We start from the raw sequence: 12,635 nt of genomic DNA, 5'->3' as shown, positions 1-12,635 counted from the left end.
GCTTCTCACAAATGCAGAAGCAGCAGGTTCAGGAGCTTCTGAACTTATTTAATTATTTTTTTTAAATATTGGAGTTAAAAAAAAAAGAAATCAGAAAATACAAGTATCGCAGAAGAAGTTGCAGAAAAGACGTTTAAGGAAAAGTTGAGGAATAAAGAATTACAGAAAAAGCAGGGAAGAAGTGTTTTTAACGCTGAAAAGCTAATGAGAACAATAGATGAAAACATATCAGAAACTAAATTGAAGAAGTGCCAAGCAAAGCAGTAACTTCAGCGTTTTTTTTTTTTTTCTTGGGTGTTGAAGAATACGAAGGCAAAAGGAAAATCACGGAAAGCAAGGGAATAACAGAAGAAGCGCAAGTCGGAGAGCTATGAACTGAAATTAAAGCAAATCTGAAACTTTGGTAGGGATGGACGGCAAAGTGGGAAGTGGATCCTTCTCACTTTCTTTTCCTCCATTTCTCTTCACTTCTTCCATCCTCACCGTTCATTAATTTTTTTATTTAAAAAAATTATTTAATAAAAAATTTGGATGATGGAGATGGAAGAAGTGAAGGAAAAGGGAAAAAAAAAAAAAAAGAAGTGAAGGCAAAGTGACCGGCTCAGTTATGAAGGGAGGGGAGTCAAAGTTTATGTCGCAGCCAGCATTGTACGGTTTCGGAAATGAGGACCTGCGTCATGTCATGTCAAGCATTTGAAGACGACGAAGAAAAAGCATTCACAGCTGCTTGCATTTGGTTGGTGAAAATGCTAAAGAAAGAGTTAAATGACAAAGACATGTTCAATAAAAGGACAACCATACTCATCTATTTGTTATTATTGACGCAGCTAGGAAACTAGATGATGCAAAATAATTTAGTATAAAATTAATATTTTTAAAAAATAATAATTATATTAAGATTATAATTATAATTATAATTATATAAATAAATTGATTATCATTTTCTATTTTAAAAAAATAAATACCTTCATTTTATTTACATATTAAAAGTTACATTTAAAATTTAAATACTTTATTTATAATTGAAATTTTTAAATTTACAATTATTTAAATAAATATTTACAACTTATTTTTTTAAAATAAGTTATAGATTTCATTGTGATTCTTCCTTCTAAAAATATTAGAGTTGGAATTACGCGCGGGCCCGACCTTGAAGAGCCCCCTTCCCTCATTTTTAACCTCATTTTTCAAGTTCAACCCTTATGTGAAAGGCTCACGCCACGGTCAGGCCCCCAAGTCATTTTTTGAAAAGTTAAAAAATTAGAGTAAAATTAAACATTATAAACTAATTAAAATATTTTAAAATTAAAAAAATTTACATCCTCATAATTTTTTATAAATTAAACAACATACATTTAAAAATCTAATATTAAAATTTAAAGCTTTGATGAAAAATATTTATTTTTTATAAAATAAAAACATAATAATTATAGAAAAATAAAAATATCAAAAATTTTATACCATACAGTAATATTTATTAAATTAGTTTTAGAATAAATTAAAATTAATAATAATATAATGCATATAAAATCAGGTGAGTAAGTCATTTAGCTTCAAACACGTATTCCATCAAAGAAAATAATAATAATAATAATATAACAAGGCTTAAAAGACCGCTCGAGGCCGAACCTTTTTTTACATGACTTATTAAGGCCAAGCCTTCAAACTCGATTACTCTAAAAAAAATTATTTTCAAAATCCAAACCTTTATATAAACAAAAACTCCAAGCCACGCTCTTATTTTCAACTCTAAAAAATATGATGGAATAATGAACAGTCTATTTTTTAAATTTCAATACTACCATTTTCCTTTTTGAAATACCTTGCAATATTTTAAAATAACTAAACATTAATATATCATTTTTTTAGAATCTGCATATATATATATAAGATAAAAAAATAATTATTGTTCTTCGTAGTTTTATTCCCCTTTTTTATTGGTTCGTCTACTTTTTTATGTTCCAAGTCACTTTATTTTTTTCCTACCTACAATATTGATCCCTTGATTTTAAATATGTCCATAAAAAATGATGACGTGGTACTAATAACCTTTATATTACCTAATGTTTCACTAACATCATTAATGAGAATATCAACACATTTAAAATACAATGAATTAGTAATTTGAATTAGAGGTTAAAAAAAAAAGAACAATTGCTTTTTGACAAAAACTATTACGATGATAGCACTTGCCAGCATCGTGCGGATCAAACTTTTTTATCTTATGCATAAAATGTTTTGATAAATTTAATACAGTTATTGCCACATCATCATTCTTCCTGGGCATATTCAAAAAATTAAGGACTAATGTTGCAGATTAAAAAATTGATAACAACCTATAATATTTAAAAAAAATATATAAAAACTAATAACTAAACACAATAAAATTATACTCCTTCACTCAAAAATGCAAAACATTTTTAACCAAATTTTACCCCTCAACAAATTAATTATCTATTTTTTAATTAATCTTATCTTTTCATATGTACTTTTATTAAATACCCTACAATAAATATAAATTGATTATTAACAAAAAAATTTTAAAAATAAAAATAATAATTACATTTCAAAAGACTAAAAATTATAAAAAATTTAATATTAAATAAGTACAACTAATTTGTATAGTCATCTTATAAAAATAAAACAAAAATTTCACTTGGACCTTAACCCATACAAACCAGATTACTGTAAAAACAATTATTTTCTAAACTCCAACCATTGTTTAAAAGGTTAAGAGAGCAGGCATAAAAGCGCATTTTACTATTTTTTATTTTTTAAAATTTTAAATAAAAACTAAAATTTTAAATTATAAAACTAAGGAGATCGAACACACCTTTAGTAATTTTGCACTCAACAAGTTCGGAAAATGTTTCTTTTTTTATTCCCTGGTTGCTCTTTATACTCTGAATACACTGTAGACAGTAAAACACAAATTGAACGTTGTAAATATTTCTGACTTCGGCATGAATCTATAATTTCAAACTTACAGTAGTTGATGCGGAACTTTGTGGTTTCAAGGTAGTAGCCTTAGATCTCCCAGCAAAAATTAGCTTTCCTTAGTAGTTCAACACAGATCAAGCAGGAGACTATCCTTTTATGGTGTTTGGAACAACTTTAGGGAACAGATTTTGCTTCCCACAAATGCAGAAGCAGCAGGTTCAGGAACTTCTTTAATTTTTTTTTTTTTAATATTGGAGAGACTAGAAAAAACAGAAATCAGAAGATACAAGAAATCCAAACGAACTTGCAGAAAAGACGTTTAAGAAAAAGTTGAGAAATAAAGAATTACAAAAAGAAAAAGCCGGCAAGGAGTGTTGCAACACTGAAAAGATATTGAGAACAACGGATGAAAATGTATCAGAAACCAAATTGAAGTGCCAAGCAAAGCAGTAACTTTTGGGTTTTTTTTTTTTTTTTTTTTTTGGTCTTTGAAGAATACGAAGGCAAAAGGAAAATCAGAGAAGGCAAGGGAACACAGAAGAAGCGCGAGTAGCAAAGCTATGAACTGAAATTATCAAAGACGAAGCAAATCTGAAGCTCTGGTAGGGATGGACGGCATCTTAATGTTACAACCAACAGTGTACTGTTTATTATATTATATTGTGTCATATTTATTATATTTAAAAAAAATTATCAATTATTAATGCTTTCAAAGAACGCCTTGTACGGTTTTGGAAATTAGTGACGGCGTCATGTCATGTCAAGCATTGAAGAAGAAGAAAAAGAAATCCCTGCTTGTATTTGGTGGGTAAAAATATTAAAAAAATAGTTAAATGACAAATACATCCCTTATCTTTTGTTGAATTAAGGAAAAATAATATTTATGAACCATTGTATAATATTTATATTTTATAAGAATCAAATCATTTCATAATATTACTGTAGCGCTCATCTTTTTAACATATAAATTTCATATGCAAAAAAACTGAAATGTTCATCAATTAAAAATAAAAAAAAATCCACCGTCATCAATTATCAAACCACCATCAACCAACAACAAAGGGTCTGTTTCGTTCGAGGAGAGAAAAAGGAAAAGGAGGGGAGGGGAGGGGAGGGGAGGTGAGGGAAGGGAAGGGGAGGGGGAGGAGGGGAAAAGGAGGAGAGGGGAGCTCCCTCTCAATTTGGAGGGGAGGGGAGGGAAAATTTTAAAAATTTTCCCTCCCCTCCTCCTAACCAAATGAGGCCCCTCCCCTCCCCTCCCCCCAACCAAACGAGGTCAAAGTCTCCAGAGTCCCTACTGCTGGTATTTTTTATTTTAGAATTAAAATTTTTAGGTGGTTAAAGATGGGTTTAATTCTATGACTCTCATCACTAAACCACCTAAAAAGCAAATAGTGACCACCAAACTCTTCAATATATATATGGCAAAAAAAATTATAAGTAGTAAATCAAGCATAAAACCACTTCTATATAATAACTCAATGTATGTTGTTAATTTTTAAACGAAATTTATTATTTTACGAATATCAATTGTTAATCTGACATGAAAAATTATAAATTAGAGGTTTCAAAATTTTATTTATTTTACTTATTAAATATTTCAATATCTTGTTGTCAATCACAGATTGTTGTCAAAATTAAATAGATACTTGTTAGCGAATGACTAAACCCTTCCTATTATTATTATTTTTACTTGCTAAAACTATAATAGATTCTTATTAATTTTAAATGAATTGTTGTTATTTTATGAATGTCACTTGTTAATCTGACATGGACAATTACAAATTAGGGGTTTTAAAACTTCACTCATTTTACTTGTTAAATGTCTTAGTGTCTTATTGTCAATTATGGATAGATTGTTGTTAAAATCAAACAAATACTTGTCAGCAAATGACTAAACCCTTCATATCATTTTTCTAACTTGTTAAAATCACAATAGATTCTTGTTAATTTCGAATGAATTATTGTTATTTTATGAATATTACTTGTTAATCTAACATGAACAATTATAAATTGGGGGCTTCAAAACTTCACTCATTTTACTTGTTAAATGTCTTAGTGTCTTATTGTCAATTATGAATAGATTGTTGTTAAAATCAAACAAAAACTTGTCAGCAAATGACTAAACCCTTCATATCATTTTTCTAACTTGTTAAAACCACAATAGATTCTTGTTAATTTTGAATGAATTATTGTTATTTTACAAATGTCGCTTGTTAATCTGCATGGATAATTACAAATTGAAGACTTTAAAACTTCACTCATTTTACTTGTTAAATGTCCCAATGTCTTGTTGTCAATCACGAATAAGATGTTATCAAAACTAAATGGATACTTGTTAGAAAAATTGATAAGAAGGGTTAGTACGTATTAGTCATTCACTGACAAGTATCTGTTTGGTCGTGACAACAATCTATTCGTAATTGACAACAAGTTATTGGGACGTTTAACAAGTAAAATGAGTGAAATTTTGAAACTCTTAATTTACAATTGTTCGTGTCAGATTAACAAGTGACATTTTTAAAATAATAAATTTCATTCAGAAATTAACAACACACATTAATTATTACATGGAAGTGATTTTGTGCTTAGTTTATTACTTATAATTTTTTTACCCCACACACACATATATATTAGGCCCCCAAGCTATTTAGGTTGCTAAGGGTCATGGGATCAAATTCACCCTTGACCACCTAAAAACCTCAATTTTGAAATAAAATGTCGCCGGAGCTCCGACGACGGTGAGGGTTTCTTTATTTTTTTTTCAAACTGAAGGACATTTTGGTTTTTCACGTGTGAAATTCATATGTCAAAAAAAACCAGAGGGCTACAGTAATGTTATAAAATTATTTGGTTCTTGTAGAATATAAATATTGTATAGTAGTCTTTGAATGCTATTTTTCCTTGAATTAAAGGACAACAATGCTTATTTTTATCTATTTGTTATTATAAGTCATATTTTAAAAAATTTATTTAATCATATTTATAAATTATGAAAAAAAATTTAGGTAATATTTAAAAAATATTTTTAAATATTAAATTACTTTTTAAATTTATTGTATAAAGACATATTTAAAATTTATATTTTTATTTATTTTATTTTTTTACTTTGATATTGATAAAATTGATAGAAATAACTTATAAAGAAGATCGAAAAAGAATTAGTGACGAAACTAGGAAACTAGATGCTGCAGAATAATTTAATAAGAAATTTTAATATTTTTAAAAATAATAATTATTTTAGAACTAAAATTATAATAATATAAATATATTTATCATTATTTTTTATTTTTAAAAATTATATTGAAGATTTTGATATGGTATTTTAATGTAGATATGTTATTTATATATTTCCTTCGTTAAAAAAATATAAAGTATTTTTTTAAATATTAAATTTTTAAAAATTTAAAATATTAAAAATATTTTAAGATGTAATTGTTGTATTTTTTTAAAATATTCTTAATAAATAAATTATTTTATATTTATTTTAAAATAAAATACCCTATTAAATAGAAATATATATGAAAAGGTAATGTTAGTTTGAGGATAAATAACTATTTTTTTGAGTGGTGAGATTCATTTATAAACGAGAGGAGTATTATTTAAATTATTAAAATATTATATATTTAATAAGAATTATATGAATAAAAATTTATCCTTTAATACAATAAAAATATGATATTTTACAATTTATTTTTAACAAAATCGATACAAATCACTAACAGAAAAAAAATCTTATTCTTAAAAGGCACACATTTCATTTATAATATGCCAATAATATATATTTTTATTTAAATAAATATTAAAAACTTCATTCAAATGAGGAAAATAATAGCTACAAGCAAATAAAAGTTTGAAAAAAAATAAACAAAGCAAATAATGAAATTGATAGGACTTTTATCAATAATAGCTCTTAGATATTTTTTCCCCTTTGTTTAATATAAAAGGCTATTGTAATTTATAAATAATAATAAAATTATATTTTTTTAAAATTGTATTGCCTGTAAATAATGAGAACAATATTTCAATTAAAAAAATGAGAATATTGTCACGTGTTTTAAAAGTAGAAAAATACAATTTTAACCCTCCTTAAATTTTTTAAAAAAAAAAAAAAATCATGTTATATGTCATGTGCATTACATTAATATGACATGAAAATAACTATATTAATAAAATAATAATTAATTAATAATAGGAGTTTTTAAAAAAATAAAATTAAGTGATGTAGTTATGTTATAGGAGTCACAAACTTAACAAGTAAAGTCAATTAATTAATAAGAGTAAAGTTAGGTAATTAACAAGTCCCTTTGAGAAATTAACAAGTAAAATTATATGATTAATAAGTAATGTAGTTCTGTTGAGATAATCACAAACTTAACAAGAAAAGTTAAATAATTAACAAGTCCCATTAAGATACTAACAAATGCATTTATACTATTAACAAATCATGTAGTTTTATTGCAGAAGTTATGTACTTAACAAAAAAAAGTTAAATAATTAACAAGTCCTGTTAAATATTAACAAATAAAGTTACACGATTAACAAATAATGTAATAATTAAATGGTTTGGAAATGAGGTTTATTATATATATAATTTTATGTATTACATAATTACCTTTTTAGTGAGCCAAGAGATCATGGATTCTAAACTCACCCTTAGCCACCTTTGAAAATTTTTAATTATCTATAATTCTTCAATTACCACTGATAGTCAGAGCTCCAGTGACGGAGGTTCAGTGGTTGCCATTGCTCACGTGGCTCCAGTCACGGCAACAGTGATTGGTAGTTTTTCATTTTTTTTAATAAATGAAGGGTATTTTGATCATTTTTTTAAAAAATAATTTTAATTTAGTCTTTAAGTTTTGTAGTGAAATTTTAGATTTTATGGAGTGTAATTTGAAGATAAATCACATCCCTAATCTTTTTATGAAATTCTCCCAAATGAAAACTACGAAGGAAGAAAATAAATAAGAGAAAGGACAGCGGAGTCCCTGCAGTATGGTTCACGTCTCAATGCTACACAGTATGGGTAATAAATACTACTTAACGATTAGCATTCATGTTATATTTGAAATAACACTTCGTATGGTTTGTTGCAATATTTCTCGCAAACAAAATTTAATTACATTATTATTTTCAAAGAACACGATGCTGTGTTGGGGAACATTAGTACCTGCGATATGCCGTGTGAATTAAAGATAGATTATAATGTAATCGAACAATGTATAATTTAATATATTTTTACTTTTATTTGTTAAACACAAAATTAAAGGTCATATTTTTATGAAATATTATTTCATAAAATTAAATATTTAGAAGGGTTGAATGAAAAGTTGGACCCCGAACCATAGGCATGGGGCAATTTAAATTATGAATTCATATATGGTACATTTTTTATATGAACAATTAAAATTTGGAACAATTTTATTCCTGTCATTAAAGGCATGTTTGAGTAATCTTTAAAAGTAAATTCAAATTACATTTAAAAACATGCTTTTGACAAATCTAATAAAACTAGATCCTGTAAATAAATTTTTGTCAAATATAAATTGAAAACAAAAACACATATAAATTTAAATTTTTGAATCTATAGTTTAAAGTTTGAATGATCATTTAACCTTTTTTAAAATGGATTTAAATAAATTTAAATTTTTACTATTAAGTATCTTTTTTAATATATAAAAATTGGAAGGAAATAAAATGAGAGGTTAGCTTCAATTTAACAAAAATGTTATCATATACCTTTAAAAATATAATTTAATAAAATTATTCAATATTTTATAGTTTAAAACATATTATGTGATGTAATATTTATACAAGTTTGCCAATTTTACCAATTGAATATTAGTTTGAACCAACTCTAGATTATGAGCTCAAAATGAAACCGGATATCAAGTCAGTTTTTAGTTCAATTAATCAAACTCACTAATCTATTATGATTTTTAAAATATTACGTTTGATTTAAAAAAGAAATCCTCACCTTCAGTTAAAAGAAAGGTCTCTCAAGTAAATAGTTTTCATAGTATTTACAACTTATCACCAATTAGGTTCATATGAGTCGAGTGCAGATTACTAAGATGATTAAACCACCCTTATACATGTAAAAACTAAAATAAAAATTATCATAGAGTCATATTCTTTTTTTTTTTTTCCGGGTAATCAGAATAATATTCTTTTAAATTCAAGAACAATATTTTTTTTAAAGAAAATTTATATAACTTTAGATTTTTTTGGTTCCAAAGTGATAGGTAGTAGGTAGGGTCGCATGATGACCTCTTATTACAATATATTTTTTGACTTCTTACAAGTATTTTGAATAACAAGTATTAGGAAAGGAAGAAATATGAATAATGAATAAATTAATAAAAAATGTGTATTTATGTATGTGTATCAAAGTTATAAATTATGAAATAATTACATCCAAAGTAGGTTACAAAAAGGCTAGAGAAATATATTTTTTTAATATATTATATTACTTCCTTCAATTTTTAATACAAGAGTTATATGGGAATTTTTTTGGCTTTAATTGTAAGTCTCAAAGATTTATTATTTTCTCAAGCTACTTTAATTTTACCATCGATTTGAATGGGAAGATAAATAAAGAAGAAAGAAAAATAGAATAAAATATTTTTAAAAATAGTAAAAAATTGATAATTTTAAAACTTTTCTCTCATAGTTCTCCTTCTTTCTATTTTCTTTATCTTTTTTCTCCATCCATATCAATAATAGTTAGTTAGATTTTGCATAATATATACTTCCTTTGTGTAAAAATATAAGATATTTTTAACCGAATCTTATTCCTCAATAAAGTAATTACCTACTTTCTAACTAACCCTATCTTTTTATATTTATTTCTATTAAATACCATACAAAAATATAAAATCATTATCAATAGGGGCACTTTAAAAAAAATAATGATTACACTTTAAAAGATTAACCAAATCTCATCCCTCAATGAAGTAATTACCTACTTTCCAACTAACACTATCTTTTTATATTTATTTTTATTAAATACCGTACAAAAAATATAAAATCATTATCAATAGGGACACTTTTGAAAAAAATAATAATTACATTTTAAAAGATTAAAAATACCTCATATTTTTTAATATCTAACTTCTCAAAAAATGCTTTATATTTTTAAATAGAGGGAGTAGATTATGTTAACAATACTTAAAGTAAATAATTGAAAGAAAGAGCATTTTGAAAAAAAAAAAACCAGCACATATTTTTCTTATAAAAATAATTTTTTTTGGTCTATATAAATTAGTTAATAATTAATGTTAACTCTTAAATTCAAGGAGGGAACAATATGAGAGTGTGAAAGGAAAAAAGAAAATGAGATGACAATAGTGGAGGATGTAGTGGGTTTTTTTCTTTTATTTTTTCCCACTACCTCTCTATTGTAAATCTAAATCATTTAAATTAATTATATATTTTAAAAATTATTAAAATTAATTTTTTAAATTCAGCTTAACTATTTAAATCTGAGTTGATTTCTCCTTATTTTTAATTTTGGGGAAGAGTACAAAACCTAACTCCGTGGAGCGCTTGTCTATTTTTAGAATCTAAAGAAGCTTTTTTTTGGGAGGGTGGGCCCAATTTTAGGGTAAAGGAAGATCTTGGTCTTTGGAATAGGGAGAAAAAATTTGGAAGCAGGGAAGAGCAGCAAGCCGACAAGTTTTTACTTTTGTGATATTAATCAATTTGGTTTTCTTTGGTGGAGAAAGACATGACAAATTTAAAATTTCAAATTATATTTAATAATTTTAAAAATATAAATTAATTTATATTATCAAAATTTAATCTAAACAATTAAGATTTACAGTGACAATGCAATGGAGAGAAAATACAAGGAAAAGAAACCAAGACCAATCAATCTCATGCTTGATTGCAAATATATATAAGGAGGTTATGACTGCAGGGCGACAAAAACAAGAAGGAAGGACATAAGATTCTTTAAAGTGGTGATAGTAAGGACACGAATTGCAAATATAACTATGAATAAGAATTGACCTAATCCTCAAAGATAGGTTGGTCTTTAAAAGTACAAGTTCATAAAATCTTTTATTTTAAAATGAATAAAGATATATTTTTATCTTTAAATATTCTTTTAAGAGTATATATTAATTGAAATAACTTTACACACTTAAAGTAATTAAATAAAACATTTTTAGTTTTTCTAAAAATGCACATTGACCTTTTTAAAATTAGTATTTTTTTCAAACCTGATTCCTATTGATAAGGCTCAAGGTTGGCCCAAAATCTTACATAAATTTTTTTATTTTTTAAATTAAAATTTTTAATATACTAATACTTATATAAATTAAAAAATATCTTAATTAAATACCTAAAAGACAATAGTAAGCTCCCAAGTATAATTAAAATAATATAAATCACAGAATATAATACAAAACATATAAATTCAAATTGTCTATCATTCAAAATGTAAATATTCTTTAGTTTTTATTATTATCAATTTTTATTCAAAAATAAAACATTCCCCTTTTAGAGGAAAATCTGCTTGAAAGATGTAGTGCTATTACAACAACATCACAAACTTTATTTTCATCACTTAGAATAAATATTTAACAAACTATCCTATTCTCATGTATTAATTCATAACTTTAAGCAAATTATATGACTAAAGTTATAAAATATTATAAGGGCTCAAGGGCTAGCTCAAACTTATTTTCACAGAGCTCATAAGAGCAAGGTCTAAAATCTTTTTATACCAAAATCTCCTATTTTTACTCTTCTTTTGATTTTAATTGTAAGTCTCACATATTTATTGTTTTTTCTCAAGCTACTTTTACCCTTCATTTGAATAATGAATGGGAAGATAAATAAAGAAAAAAGGAAATTGTGATAAAATTTTTTAAAAATGGTAAAAAAAATTACTAATTTTAAAAATGTTTCCTCCTAGTTTCCCTTTCCTTTATTTTCTTTGTACTTTTTCCTCCATTCATATCAATAATGGTTAAATTTTGTATGATATATAAACTATGTTAATAATACTTCAAAGTAAATGATTGAAAGAAGGAGCATTTGAAAAAAAAAAAAAACACATATTTTTATATAAAAAAATATTTTAATCTATGTAAATTAGTTAATAATTAATGTTTCTTCTTAAATTCAAGGTTCGTTGGAAGCAATATATGAAAGTGTGAATGGAAGCGTGTGAATGAAAAAAAGGGGGTGAGGCGCTGACAGTGAAGAGTGGGGCCTGTCTATTTTTGGATCCAAAGGATGTTTTCTTTTCTAGATGGTGGGTCCGGTTTTGGGGAAAAGGAAGACAAGACAGAGAGAGAAGGACAAATTTGGAGCAGGATTGGCTCAGCTAGGTTTTGGATAAAAAAAAAAAAAAACTCAATAACTGTAAAAAATAAAAACCCGAAAAGATCATGGATAGCAGAAGAAAGGACAAGCATAAATATTGAGTGAAGCAGCTTTTCTTAATGCTTCAAGTCTTCAACACAGATCACGCATGAAACTATCTTTTCACGGTGTTTGAAACAACTTTAGGAAACTGATTTTGCTCCCCACAAATGCAGAAGCAGCAGATTCAAGAACTTCTTTAATTCTTTTTCCTTTTTAATATTAGAGTGACAAGAGAAAACAGAAATAAAAAATACAACTAAGCAACCCAAAAGAAGTTACAGAAAAAGCTAAGAACTAAGATCATATTTGATATA

Source organism: Prosopis cineraria, unplaced genomic scaffold, assembly GCF_029017545.1.
Source record: "Prosopis cineraria cultivar Desert tree isolate PC_DT_omini unplaced genomic scaffold, ASM2901754v1 PC11, whole genome shotgun sequence".
Lineage (NCBI taxonomy): Eukaryota > Viridiplantae > Streptophyta > Magnoliopsida > Fabales > Fabaceae > Prosopis > Prosopis cineraria.
The sequence above is the reverse complement of the archived record's forward strand: the minus strand, read 5'-3'. Positions refer to the sequence as shown.